At 51.4% G+C, this 13,850-nt stretch overlaps 1 protein-coding gene and 1 long non-coding RNA gene across 2 annotated transcripts in view; one reads left to right on the top strand and one right to left on the bottom strand.

Moving 5' to 3' along the window:
• Positions 1-841: 841 nt before the first annotated feature.
• Positions 842-12,730, bottom strand: LOC141572705 (uncharacterized). Its single transcript, XR_016019018.1, has 4 exons — positions 12,646-12,730; positions 11,862-12,129; positions 5,373-5,545; positions 842-5,153 (listed from the first exon to the last, which is right to left on the bottom strand). It is a non-coding gene; the product is annotated as an uncharacterized LOC141572705 (long non-coding RNA).
• Positions 12,714-13,850, top strand: part of ADGRL1 (adhesion G protein-coupled receptor L1) — a 46,909-nt gene continuing 45,772 nt past the window's right edge. Inside the window, exon 1 of the mRNA XM_088792434.1 lies at positions 12,714-12,848. The gene's annotated coding sequence lies outside the window, so the exon portion shown is untranslated. The remainder of the gene's footprint in view (positions 12,849-13,850) is intronic.

Genomic DNA, 13,850 nt, shown 5'->3' with positions numbered 1-13,850 from the left:
GATGTCATTGGCAGGTGTAAGTGGCATTTAAGTCCTCAAGACTGATTGAGATCACCTGGGAGGGCAGTGTAGACGCAGGAGAGAAGAGAGCAAGCTCATGACTCTCTCTCCAATGTCAAAGTTGGGGGATAAAGAGGAATCCCCCAAAGAAGAGAGAGAAGGGGCAGCCGGGGAGATGGGAGTTGAACTTTGGCAGCATAGCGTCCTGGATGCTGAGAAAGGACCATTGGATTTGACAGGCTGGCGCCCTCTCCCTAGCTGGCAGGGGGGTGGGGGTGGGGGAATGACAACTCTTGGGACAATATGCTGGAAAAGGAAATGTATTCATTTCCTGCGGCTAGTGTAACAGCCACAAACTGAGTGGCTTGAAAAGAACAGAAAACAAAATCAAAGCAAAACAAAACAAAAGCCACACAGAAAAGCATTCTCTCAGTTCTGGAGGCCAGAAGTGCAAAATCAGTATCATTGGGCTGAAATCCAGGTGGCTCTTTGGACACTAGGGGAGGATCCTTCCTGCCTCTTCCAGCATCACTCCAATCTCTGCCTTCGTTTTCATGTGGCCTCCCCCCCACCCCCCATGTCTGAGTGTCTGTCTACCTTTCTTTTCTCTTCTAGGACGCATGCGAATGGACTTAGAGCTCATCCTAATCCAGGATGATCTCATCTCAAGATTTTTAATTTATTAACATCTGCAGTGACCTTTTTTTCAAATACGGTCATTCATATGTTCCAGCGGTCAGGATGTGGACATATCTTTGGGGGGGGGGCACCATTCAGCCCACTACAGGGAAGAAAGGAACAGGGTTGGGGATGGGGAGGGATAAGGAGGTGATCTGGACAAGCCACATGACCTTCCAGAGCTGCTGTTTCTGAATCAGGAAAACAAGGATTGTCATTGGCTTTGAGACCAAAGGACTGAATATGTACGGGACAGTCACAGCCATGTGTCAATACAGGAGGAACCCTTTCTGCCCAGAAACAGGGCAGAAGCCCCCCATCCTCGTCTCTGGCCACCGACCCATGAACAAGACCTATGCCATTCTTCAGCACACCAATTAGCCCTCCTCTACACTGGACCCATGCTTTTTCTCCCAGGTCTGAGCCTGCAGCAAATTCTTTCAAGCTTCCACGTTTGCCCAGGAAGTTCCCTTCCCCTAGATGGACTTCCCTCCTGCAACTCTGTCCCACTATCCTTCAAGTTTCAGCTTACGGGTCTTTCCAAGGAAGGGGGGGGGGGGCTCAGTTAAGCCAAGTGTGGGGACAGAGCCAGGAGAGCAGTTTCCAGGCTCTCAGCCTCACGTGGAAAGGTGCTGGCTCTGTTATCAGATGGCCGTGAGCTGTAATCAGATGGCCATCCACTGTGGCTGGTTGGCCATCAGTTGTTACCGGTTAGCCATTAGCCACTGATATAACTGCCGGGGCTACGCTGGGGGGTTGGTTGGTTGGCAGAGAAGCGGAGAGCGGATTGCAGATCCTGTGGCTCCTGCTTCCTGTGCTCCAACCCAGCCACCAGCGAGAATATAGTGGTATGAACCCGCCATCCATGGCTCCGTGGGTGTTCCTTTTTGGCCTCATCATATCCTGTGTTCTTGTGCGGGGAGCGGGACCAGAGTCCCTGCAAGACACTAAGATTTTGTTATCCATTCCCGACATGCCCCATACTCTATTCTGAACAGCTGCCATCATTGTAATTACATAGTTTTGCCTAATTATTTTGTAATGTCACTTTACCCCTTTCTGGAATGTGGGCCTGGGGCAGACAGGGCTTAGGAGGCCACTGTGTCCCCTTGCACTTAGTTCAGGCATGGCACATAGTAGGTACTCAATAAACATGCCCAGGTGGTATCTCAACAAATTCCTTTGTCTGGGTGACGGGGATGCACTGGGACTCTGACCATCTTGTCTCAGCAGGACATTCTGGAATCTTCTCTGAGGTGAAAGGAACACCACACACACACACACACACACACACACACGCACACACACGCAGACACGTGTGCACTCACATGCACAGGGTGAGACCCTATTTCCAATTTCTTGACAGAATATTTTTTCCCCTGGGCAGAAAATGAGCCATTATTAAAACAACAGAGTGACCAGCTGGGAAAACCCATTTGCAGCCATTTATATTGTGTCACCCAAGGAAATGGGAGGAGAAGCACGGGGTTTAAGCCCTGGGGGAAGAATTGCGATTAGAGGGAGAACAGATGGGTGCTTTTTCTCCCCTGTCTCCCCTGCTTGGGCTGTGAGTAAGGAATCCATGTCAGCCACAGGTTTCTTCTTCATGGTGTGATGGGGGTAAGTTTGGGGAGGAGGAGGCGGGCCAGGATGCTGGGTCCTAGTGGGGAGAGGCAGCCTGGGATCCACCTAGGACACTCTGTCCCTCTGCCCACCTGTTCCTGCTGTCTCCTGGGCTGGGGGGTCGCCCGATTTGAGTCCCTTCCCCTGTTCACCTTGTTTTAATTTTTACATTTTTTAAAAGTATCACCTGGATTTTCCTCTCCCTTTATTTCCTCCCTCATCCTTTGTCCTTTTCCTTGAAGGCAGGACCATATCCTGTCCCTGTGTCCACTGCATGGAACACACAGCAGTGGCTCAAATATCCACAAACATGGGCTCACCACCACTGCCCCGAGCATCATACCCTGACTTTATTATTTAAGCATCGCCCTCCGCACCAGGCTGTGAGCACACTGAAAGACAGGGGCTATTTCTGCGTTTCACTCATTTATGGATCCATGGTCCTTCCACCCCCAACAAGAAAGCCTGATCCACAGCCCGCTTTGGGGTGGGGAGAGATGAAGAGTTGAACATGACTGAGTCATTCGCTGTTTCAAAGCTATCCTTAGCTTCTCGAATCATTCAAAGTTGAAACCTGTTAGCGTGGCTCCAGTGGCCCTTCCCAATCCAGACTCATCTAGTTTTATCTCCCGCCAACACCCCACACCTGCCCTGGCCCCAAGCACCTCCCAGTCAGACCCACTGGCCCATCCATGGTCCCCATCTCACCCACGATGCTTTGCACTGCCGTCTCTCTGAACATCCCTGTTGGCAAACCTGGATGCCCTGGTCCGTCTGTGCCCACCTCCTGAGCCTGGGCTTGACATCCAGTCCAGCCCACCGATGTGATTTGTTTGGCCAAGGCAGAGTTTTAAAAAGTGTAATGAATGGCTAGCTTTTAAATATCAGGTGATGGTTGCATAAAAACCTGGATTCTTGGCTTTCCGTTAAAAGATAGACTCTGGGAAGCTGAGGCCTCCATCCCAGCGGGGCTATGAGTGCTCAGCGAGGGCTGCCCTCTCCCCATCCCTCCAGGTTTGCCAGTTCTCACTGAGTGAGTGGTTAAGGGGACTCTGGGCCCAGACTGCCCAGGTTAGAATCACTCAGTATTCCTATTCTAGAATCTTCTACTTGCCCAATTGGAGAAATTCTCCCTTTGCCACCTTGTCTGGTGTTCTGGGAGGCTGGGCTGTGTGGATCCCACCAATGCAAATTAGGCCCCTGTGGAAGGCAGGGGGTGGGGGTGGGTGAGTGTGACATTATTCCCCATGGTTCTCTACATCTTTCTGCGCTTTGTAATTGCACTGCTCGCATTACCCAGATTGTCCTGGTTCCTGCTGGGGCCCTGACTGACACTGCCCCTATGCCTCAGGGAACCCACCTGGAAAGGGGATAATGGTAGTGCTTACCTCTAGACTTATGTGGATTAAATGAGTTACAACTATGTAAGGGAAGGGCTTAGCAAGTGCAGATAAATGTTATTATCCTTTGCCACAGTCCCCACCACTCCTTTTTATCCCCCTAACACTGGAGCTGAAGGTCACCTGCGCCATTGCTGACACAGTTGGTCTTCTTGACGTGGCTGTTTGGTGTGTTTCCATTACCTGCTGTCCCCTGTAGGCTGTGGCATGCTCAGGGCCCAGCACTGTCATTACCACTGCTGTCGAGGTCTTTGGCAGCCTCCGCCCCCCGCACATCCCTCTCCCCGGAGCTCTCTGTGAATGATGACCCCAACACACGGACAGGATCCACGCATGTGTTTGCTTCCCCACTGTACCCCAAGCCCCTGCAGGGGCTTCATAAATGCGTGTGGAATTGAAAATCAGGGCCTGTATTCGTTTCCTAGGCCTGCTGGAACAAAGGACCACAGACCAGGCAGAGTAACACAAGTCATTTACTCTCTCACAGTGCTGAAGGCCAGAAGTTGGTACTAAGGTGTTGTCAGGGCTGTGCTCCCTCCGAAGGCTCTAGGAGGGGAGTCTTCCTGCCTCCCCAGCTGCTGGTGGTTCTTGGCTTGTGGCTGCATCACCCCGATCCCTGCCTCCATCTTCACATGGCCCTCCTCTCTGTCTTCTCTCCTTTTCAAAGGACACTTGTCATTGGATTGGGGGCTCACCCTAATCCAGGGTAATTTCATCTCGTGAACCCTAATGACATCCACTAAGACCCTTTATCCAAGTAAGGCCACATTCACAGGTTCTGGGTGGATATATCTTGTGGGGGACCAGCATTCAGAACACTACAGGCACCACAGTTTTCTGGAGTCTTAGCTTTCTTTCTTTCTCTCTTCACTCATTCAATTTTTTTGAAAACAGTGGAGAACAGAAACCAGACAGCCATCCCTGCCCCCAGGCCCACTTTGGGAGGAGGTAGGGGGCAGTCTCCTTGCCAGGTGGGGAGGCATAGGCCCAAATGCTGCCTGATGGCCCTGTTTCTAAAGCAGGCCAAGCCCTCAGGAAGCCAGCTCCTCTGTGGGCGGCAGAGGAGCTGGGGTGAGCCCCCCACCTTGCCCCAAGCTCACAGAGAACACCCCAGCAAGCACCACTTTATCATTCCTCCATGGCGGGCTGGGCTGAGAGGTTGTCATTTCTCTTCCACCCGTCAGAACTCTGCAGTCCCTTCCACAGTTCCAAGGCTAGCCTCTGACCTGCCAGCCGATTTCTTTCCAGGGCTGACAGGCTGGGTTAAGAGGGAGTGCTCCCCTGAGCCCAGACATACTTTCTCGACTCCAAGTTGCTTCAGCCCTCCCTCACCGAGAGCCCACAGCTCCTGCTGTAAAGTGATGCCTCCCTTTCTCTGAGTTCTCCCCTCCATTGTAAAATGGCCAAGCTGGCCCAGGACATGCGGTGTCTTGTGCAACCTGTGTGGGTTAACTTTTTAAAAAAAATAATTTATTTTTGAGGTAAAAACACTTAACGTAAGGTTAACCATTTCAGAGTATACAACTTGGTGTTTTTGCATATTCAAGTGTTGTGCCCCTGTCACCCGTGTCTAGTTCCAGAACATTCTCATCACCCCAAAGGAAACACTGTCCCCATGAGCAGTCACTCTCCATTACCTCCCCCCGCCCCCCGCCCCTGGCAACCACCGACCTGCTTTCTGTCTCTATGGAGTTGCCTGTTCTGGACATTTCATATAAATGGAGTCATACAATCTCTGGCCTTGTGTGTCTGGCTTCTTTCACTCAGCATCATGTTTTCGAGGTTCATCATGTTGTAGGGTTAACTCTTTTATTGTGAAGCACAAATCTCTTAGGAAGACAACTCTGTGAATTAAAAAAATATGTGCCACCCTTTGTCACCACCACCTAGCTTAAGATATAGAATATTTCAGTCCTTTAGAAGCTCCTAAGGCTACTTTCCGGTGAGCATCCTCCCCCAAGGGTCACTTTCCCAGTGGTCCTCACCTGAAGGTGATTGTGGCCCCCCCCACAAGGGACACCTGTCACAACTGGGGAGATGCTACTGGCATCTAGTGGGGAGAAACCAGGCATGCTACTCCACATTCTCTAATGCACAGAATGCACCCCAACAGAGAATCCTGCAGCTCCAAGTGTCACAGTTACCACCATGAGGAAAGCTTGGGCTCCCCTGACTCTCTCCACAGATTACTTGTGCTTGTCCTTGAATGTCATAGGAATGTGACCTAAGACCACGCTGTGTGTCCTGTGTCTCACACTTTTGCTCAACATTATGCCTGGAGATTCATCTACACTGCATGCATTCGTGGTTTGTTCTTTTTCATTGCTGCATCATATTCCATTGTATGGATATACCCCAATTTATTTTCCATTTGCCAGTCAGCGGCCACTGAGTGGTGTCCAGCATCTGGAGATGATGAATGAAGCTGCTATGAACATTGTTGTGTCTTTGGGTGGACATAAGCGACTGTTCCCGTTGGGGATAAAGAGGAATAGAATTGCTAGGTCAGAACAATGGAATGTTAGTAGATCAGTATGTGATAGTTAAAGCTCAGGGAATTCTGAACAAAAATCCTGACTTCTGGCTTCTCTTGAAGAAACATTCTAGCAACTCTGAGCCTGACTTTGTACCTGGTAGCTCTCAGCTGGAGGTGAGTAGTAGCAAATGGCTGCCAGCTTAAAAGAGGGTTGTGTCTCCAGCTCCCCACAGCTGCCACCCTCCATCTTGACTGCCTCACACTGCTCCATTTCTGCATTTTTGTCCCCTGGTTGGCATTTGGCTTTGCAGCCCCTGTCCTGGGTCCATGCAAGGTCAAGAATCACTTTCTACCTTCCTGTGGCTATGGCCTTGATCTCCATGAAAATCTCATCTCCATTCTCATCATTTTCCCCAGTTCCACTCCATCTCACAGAACCTGTATCCCCTTTAGACCTGGCAGGCATTTTCAGGTTGCCTCCGGCCCTCCCACTCCCTATTGCCCTCCTGTAGCCTGGACCCTGCTGGCATTTTTTTTCTTGGAGACATCCTCAGAACCTCCTCTCTGCCCAAACCATCAGGGCCTTCTATATTCAGTGGTAAGTTCCTGCTCTCTGCTTACAGGTCCCTTCCCTAGGGCAGGCTTCTCTGTGCCCCCTGGCCAGGAGAGGCCTCCCAGCTCTACTCCCCCACAACCCCTACGGGTCTGCCACCCTTCACTGTGTTAATGAGTCCTTGACCAGTCTGTCTGTGTTGCTCACTGCCATTTTCCCATCACCCAGCTCAATGCCCAGTGAATACTGGCAATGGGGTGTGGGACACGAAGGAGAGAGAGAAAGCCTTCGTGCCAGGTTGAATAAACCACTTACCTGGCCATACCTCCTGCAGAAGTAAGCTGGCTCCTAGGATGAGCTTGGCAGGCACACCTCACTGGTCAGAAGCTCCTTCCCATTGCTAGCCCAAGGGGGCAGGGCCTGAGAAATCCGTGTGTGTCCTCTGTCCTCCCAACCCTTACCACCAAAGTTCATACCTTCCAAGGCTGACAAAGTGCAGGGCTCCTTCCCACAAGCCAGGCCCACCCCCCAACCATCCCAGCTATCCCCATGCACTGTCCAAATGTCCCCCTCCAGGACTCTCTCAGACTCCTCACGTGCTCACCTGTCTTCCCTCCCCTAACTTTGTCCTCAGTGTTTTCCTCCCAACTCCTCCCTCCGCCAGATCCCTAGCTCTCCCCTCCACACTGCTCCTCTTTCCCAAGCACTCAGCCGCTCCTCCTCCTCACCTTCTCACACCTCCAACCTCCCCAGGGCTCTTTTCTCCTTCCTCTAAGCAGCCCCCACCTCAGACACGCACAGCTCTCTCCCTCCCCCCAACTTTGTCCCTTCCCCCCAGGCCCGGCGGCCGCACCTTCAGCTCACCTGGCGGGGAAGGGGCGGGGCCTTGTCACCTGGCGGCCACAGAGCAGCGGGGCAGCGGCCCCTAGCGGCCGGGGAGGGAAGCGCAGCCCAAATGGGCTCCCCTCTCAGCTAGTGCCTAACTGGGAACGGACCACCATTCCTGCCTGCCTGATACTCAGGCTCTTTCCAGGACTCTCGCTTTCTTTCACTACCCCACTTTTTCCTGAACACTTGCTATGTGCCAGGAGCGGTTCTAGTTGTTGGGCATATGCAGTGAACAAGAAACAAAAATCGCTGGCCTGGAGGAGTTGATATTCGAATGAGAGAGACAAACAAATACATGAAATAAATTAGGTAAAGATATGGCCTGTTCCTAGATGTAAAATGCTATAGGAGGGGAAAAGGGATGAGAGGAGCCAGGAAGTGATGGGGGGAGGTGTGTTTGCAATTTTTAATAGTGTGGTGGAGAGGTGACTTTTTTTAGCAGTCCTGGAGAGAGGGGGGTGCAAAGCTTAAGGGGTCCTTTTGGCTCTGCTTCTAAGATATGCCTTAAATTTGAACACCTACCCAACATCCTGTTCCACGCTTCCATCGCCTCTCACCTGGATTAGCAGAGGCATCCACCTCCCCAGTCTCCTGGCTTCCTCTCAAATCCACCCTATAATTTAGTTTCAATTGAGGTAAAATTCACATAACATAAAATTAACCACTACCCATTTTAAAGTGAAGAACTCCATGGCATTTAGTACATTTACAGTGTTGTGAAACCATCTACTTCCAAGACAGTTTCATCATCCCCAAAGGAAACTCTACCCAGTGGCAGTCACTCCCCATCCTTCTCCTGGCAACCACCAATCTGCTTTTCTTCTCTGTGGATTTATCTAAGGCAGACATTTCATGTAAGTGGAATCGTACATCTGTCCTTTTGTGTCTGACTTCTTTCACTTTAGCATGTTTTCAAGGTTCATCCATCCACACTGTAGTTTGTGTCAGAACCTCTTTCACTTTATGACTGAATAATACTCCCTTGCATGGATACACGACATTTCTGTTCATCCACTGGTGGACATTTGGGTTGTTTCCATCTTCTAGCTTTTGTGAGTAATGCTGCTGAGAACACTGGAGTGCAAGTATGTATTTGAGTCCCTGTTTTCAATTATTTTGGGCATATAACTAAGAGTGGAATTGCTGGGTCCTATGGTAATTCTACATTGTACTTATTGAGGAACTTCTATAATCTTTTAAACATGCAAATAAGATCATGTCAACCCCCCAGAACGTGCTCAAAGCCCTCGGCTTCCTAGTCACTGAGAATCTTATCCAGACCCTCCCACAACCTCTGAGGCTATGCCTGGTGGCCCATCATGCTGGCCCTTGTGCTCTTCAAATAGTCCTTCCAGCCTGTTCCAACCTCAGGGCCTTTGCACTTGCTGTTCCTTCCTCTTGGATCACACATGATAGTCTCCATCTCAGCTTTCAGGTTTCAGCTCAAATGCCTTAAATGCCTCCTCCTCAGTAAAGCCGCCTTAGCCTAAATCATACAGATCCACATCCCGCCTCATGACTATTCAGTTTTTTCCTTCATAGCATCCATCACTCTCTGAGATGTTCTTGTTACTAGTGAATCATCAGCTTCCCAATAAAGTGTGAGCTCCAGGAGGACAGTGACTTTGTGTCTTATTCACCATCATACTCTTGACTTCCAGAAAATGGATTGCCTGGAACCAGGGTCAAGGCCAGCATGAGGCCAAAAAACCCTCAGCTGTTAAGATAAATCATATTTTAATGCAATATTTTTAAAAATCAAAATTCATGCAAAAAATCCATGATGAATAAAATATTGAAATCTTCAATAAAAAGACAGCATCAGTATTCCTGCTTTCTCTTTCCCTCAGGTTCCAGTGTGTCTCCACATGGCATTCTTACTTTATTTAAAAAGTTGATTATTTTGGTTATTGTGGGTTTTTGGCATGAATTTTGGGCTTCTTATATATTACATTGCAATTTGTTTCTCTTGATCACCGAGTTTTTGGCGTCCTCTTAAATTTTGTGGCCCAGGAAGCGCCTCACTCCCCTCACCCTCATACCAGCACTGGCCGGAGCCTGGTGTTCCCTCCTTCCATCACAGGTGTTCGAGGATGAACCGATGAGCAGGAGGGAAGCTGGGAGCTGCGCAACTGCCAACCCCATAACCCTATTCCTTGACCCCTGCACAGCCGAGCAATGACTCCAAGTGACCAAGTCCCAGGGCCAGACATTTTTTTTTTAACTATTTGGGTGAGTTATGGATTCTCAGTTTCCTCTTCTGTAACCTAGGGAGAAAGTACCCACCCCACGGGGTAATCATAAAGAATAACTGAGATGGTCAATGTTAACTTGGACCATTTCTCAGCTAGCCTGGGCCTCTCCCCAGTCACCACTCGACATCTCTATTTGAACATCTATCAAACCAAAGGTACTCCTGGATTTAACCTCCAATACCACCCTGCCCTCCATCGTCTCCATCCTTCTAGATGCTCAGGCCATAAGCTTTGACTTGTCTCTTTCCTTCACATCCCACTTCCAATCTATCTGCTCCACCCTCAAAATACACCCGGAACCCACCCACTGCTCACCTTTTCTGTTACTACTCCCAGCATTGAGCACCTGGACCAATGCAGTTGCCTTCTCCCTGTCTCCCAGCTTCTGCTCTTGACCTCCACACTCTGTTTCCCTACAGTGGCCAGAGGGTGCTTGTGAACATCTGAATCAGAACATGTCACTCCTCTGCTCAAGAACCCTCCGTGGCTCCCACCTCACTCAGACCAAAAGCCCAAGTCCTCCCCAAGCACACCAGGCCAGTACAATCTGCCCCATCACCTCCCTGCTTGAAACTTCTTTTCCCCTCACTCACTCCCTCCAACCACACAGGCACCTTTGAACACCCAGCACATTTCTGCTTTAGGACCTTTGCACAGGATATTGCCTCTTCCTGGAACGCCCTTCCCCCAGTTCCTGCCGACTCCTACCTGGTCACTTCAGGTCTTGATCCAAATACTACCTTCCCTGACCTCCCCTATCTAAATTGGAGGCATCACCATGCCTTCTTCTTCCTTCCTTAATTTTCTTCCATAGTACTTGGCATCATCTGACATCCTGTATCTTCTATTTGTCTGATTTCTTGTCTGCCTTCCTGATTAGAACGTCAACCCCAAGAATACAGAATCTTTTTTGTCTTGCTCACTGCTGTGTTCCCACACCAAGCACAGTGCCTGGCCCACAGTAAGTGCCCAATAAATGTTTGTTGACTGACTGAATGGTTCCCTCCAGAAAGACCGCAATTGGGATGAATCCTCGCCCCCACCCTATCCTCCCAGTCCAATGCTAAGACCTCTTTACCTTGCTTTTCACTTGGGTAAGTGTGTAGGACAGGATGGGGCTCAGACATTGCCTAAAGTGGGGGTACAGAGAGGCACCAGGAGGGCCAGGGGCCCACAGAACTCTGCTGGCCCACCCCTCAAGACTCAGATAGGTCCACCATCCACTCCCTTAGTACCCTACTCATTTTCGAGGGCTAATTCTGTCGTGTCTTCTATGTCTGCCTTACCCACTAGCTCCAGGGTGCCTGAGAGGGCTCCCAGTCTTGATTGTGGGGCACTAGGCATCCTCAATGCCCAGCATGGCACTGTCCTAAGGGTACCTACAGGCGCTCTATGAGGAAGAAATGGAAGGAGTGAATACATGAACTGGATGATGAAGCGGAGACCTGGGCATTGCCTTGGTTCACCAGAGTCCAGAAACATGTTTCTCTCCCCTCCCCACCTTCACCCTCCCTTGCAGGACCTAAGGAGCCTGAGGCAGGACACTCAAAACCAGGGAGCTAGGCCTGAGGCAAAGGACGCAAAACACTGGGGACAGGGGAGGGTGGAGGAGAGCAGCACCCAAGACCGTTAGCGTCAGCGTTAGTGCCAGAGGCAGTGGGCGAACACATGGAGGGCAAGGACTGAGGGCACAGTGAGCAGAGTAGTGTCTGAGGTCAGGGTGCCAGAGGTGCTAGGTGCAGAGCATGTAGGGTCCCCAAGACGCGGAGGATCAAACGTGGGGTGTCCTAAGCGCGGGAATACTGGGTGTGGGGTTTTTCTGGCACGGGGTGCACCGAAGCCGGGGTGCCCAGACACAGAGTTCAAAGGACATGGGATGTCCAAGGTGCGGGGCACGCTGGGAAGGGGACTCTGCAGGCGCAAGGTAGGGTGCGTGAAACGAGGAGCTACCGGGGTGGGAGCAGGGAGTCTGGAGCGTGAGTACTAACCTGCGCAGAGCTGGGCACGCGGCGCCCAGGCGAGACTGCGCGCGCGCGCGGACGCGCTGATTCCCGGAGCCTCGTTGCTGCCTTGGCTTCCATTGCGGCTGCGCAGCTGAGGGTCTCGAAGCCGGGGTGCTGCGGCCCTTTTGCACCCCCAGTCTCTCCTCATTCTTCGCCTCCTGCGAGCCCCGCCCCACGAGGCTAGAGACCGAGATGGAATGGAGGCCGGGGAATCGATCCCAGCCGCGACCAGGGGCGCTGCGCTGAACGCGGGCTTTGGGAAAGAGAGGAGGGGCTGGGAGAGGGTCCTGGTAGGGATTTTTCCAAACTGAGCCGGGGGACCCTTAAAGCATGCCACCCTTTCCCCTCATATAAGTAAAGGCCATCCCTTCTCGCAGTCTCTGGAGAATGCAAGTTAGAATCACCTCCTAGGCAAACCCCTAGGGTGTGCAGGGGGGGCGGTAGGTGGGCTACTGCGCACGTCGGGAGGGTGAGGTAGTGGGAGGAGGTTTGGAGCCAGAGGATTCTGAAGGTGCCCAGCTTTTCCCCCTTTCAATCCTGCTGGGTTTATAGAAAGCTGGCTGTCTGGATATGGGGGGAGGGTGTCCTGGTTGCCCCCTGAAGCACCACCCCCACTCTCCAGCACCCCCAAGGTCTTCCATGGGTCCTACCAGGTGCTGTGGATATAGCTCAAAGTGGGAAACTGAGGCACAGAGAGGCGGGACACCCCCAACCCATTGATAGATTTGTGGCCAAACAGATGGATGTGATCCTTTCTGCACCTACCAACCTCTACATTCGCATTTGGTCCATCAGATCCCACCGTCTGGCCTGGCCACCCAGATTCAAGGCTCTGGCACTGGAGCGATGGAGTCCTGCGCGTTAAAGGGGAACGAAGGTGGCCCACCTACGCCCTTCACCCTGAAGTTTGGGACACCCATGGGACCCAGGTTCCAGGCTGTGAGAATCCTGCCCAGTCCTGAAACGAAGGCTGTACGTAAAAGGGGTGGTTTTGGGTTGCCACAAAGGTTGCCCCTGGTCACTAGCCAGCCTGCAAGTCTGGTGTCTCTGCCTTTCCCTAAATTCAGCCACCAGGACAGGCTTCTTGGAAGAGATTCTTAGAGGTCAGGTCAATAAATTTAGGTTTTCTTAGATATTCATAGTTCCCATGCAATTCTGCCCCAAGTTTTATGTACGGGTATTTGCCACCCAAACCCTCCCACTGCCTCTTCCATACTCTTTCCCTATTCCTCACCCATTCTGCGGAGCCAAGCTTGGGTGGCAATACATTCTCCTCTCTGGAGACAGAGACCAGGTTTGTTCCCCTCCCCATTCTTAGCACAACACCTTCCTCTATAGTCCAGATCCATATTTGTCTGCCCTATTCCTCCCTACACCCCATTAATGCCCAGTCTGATCCACTAAGATTCAGCTGCGACTTTGGACTTTGCTTTACTATTTAGGCCTCACTTGGATGGACTCCCTTCCCCCAAGGATCCAAGCCAGGTATTTGCTCCTCCCACCCATCAGTCTTAGAGTTTCACCCATCTTTCATAAAATGGAGCCAGGAGCCAGGCTTCCAGGTCTGGGCTCCCCAAATCCTCACAGGATCTTACCGTGAAAGTCTCACAAGACTTTCTCCCTACAACCCTCTCCAGGATTCTGACCCCTCCAATTTCTCCCCCAGCCCCCGCCTGGCACTGAGTCGTCCATTCTATTGAAGTATCTATTTTTGGCCTGGGGCCGGGTTTTATAGCCCCCACTGTGGGTCTTGGCAGTTACCACTCTGGCTCCAGGGATCCAAGCCAGGTCGGACCCAAGAGGGGGAGCGGGGCTCCCTCTGCAGCCTCTGGAAGAAACCTGCTCCCGGCCTCCTAGGCATCATCAGATGCCTAGGATCCCGCCGGTTCCTTGCCTTTTTCAAACCCACCAGCTGCAGTGTAGTTGCTAGGCTGTGGAAATCCGTAGCGGGTTTTTGCTCATGCCGAAAATCTA

This window comes from Rhinolophus sinicus, chromosome 15 (assembly GCF_057876585.1).
Source record: "Rhinolophus sinicus isolate RSI-liver-muscle chromosome 15, RSI-T2T, whole genome shotgun sequence".
Lineage (NCBI taxonomy): Eukaryota > Metazoa > Chordata > Mammalia > Chiroptera > Rhinolophidae > Rhinolophus > Rhinolophus sinicus.
This window is presented reverse-complemented; position numbering and strand designations above follow the sequence as displayed.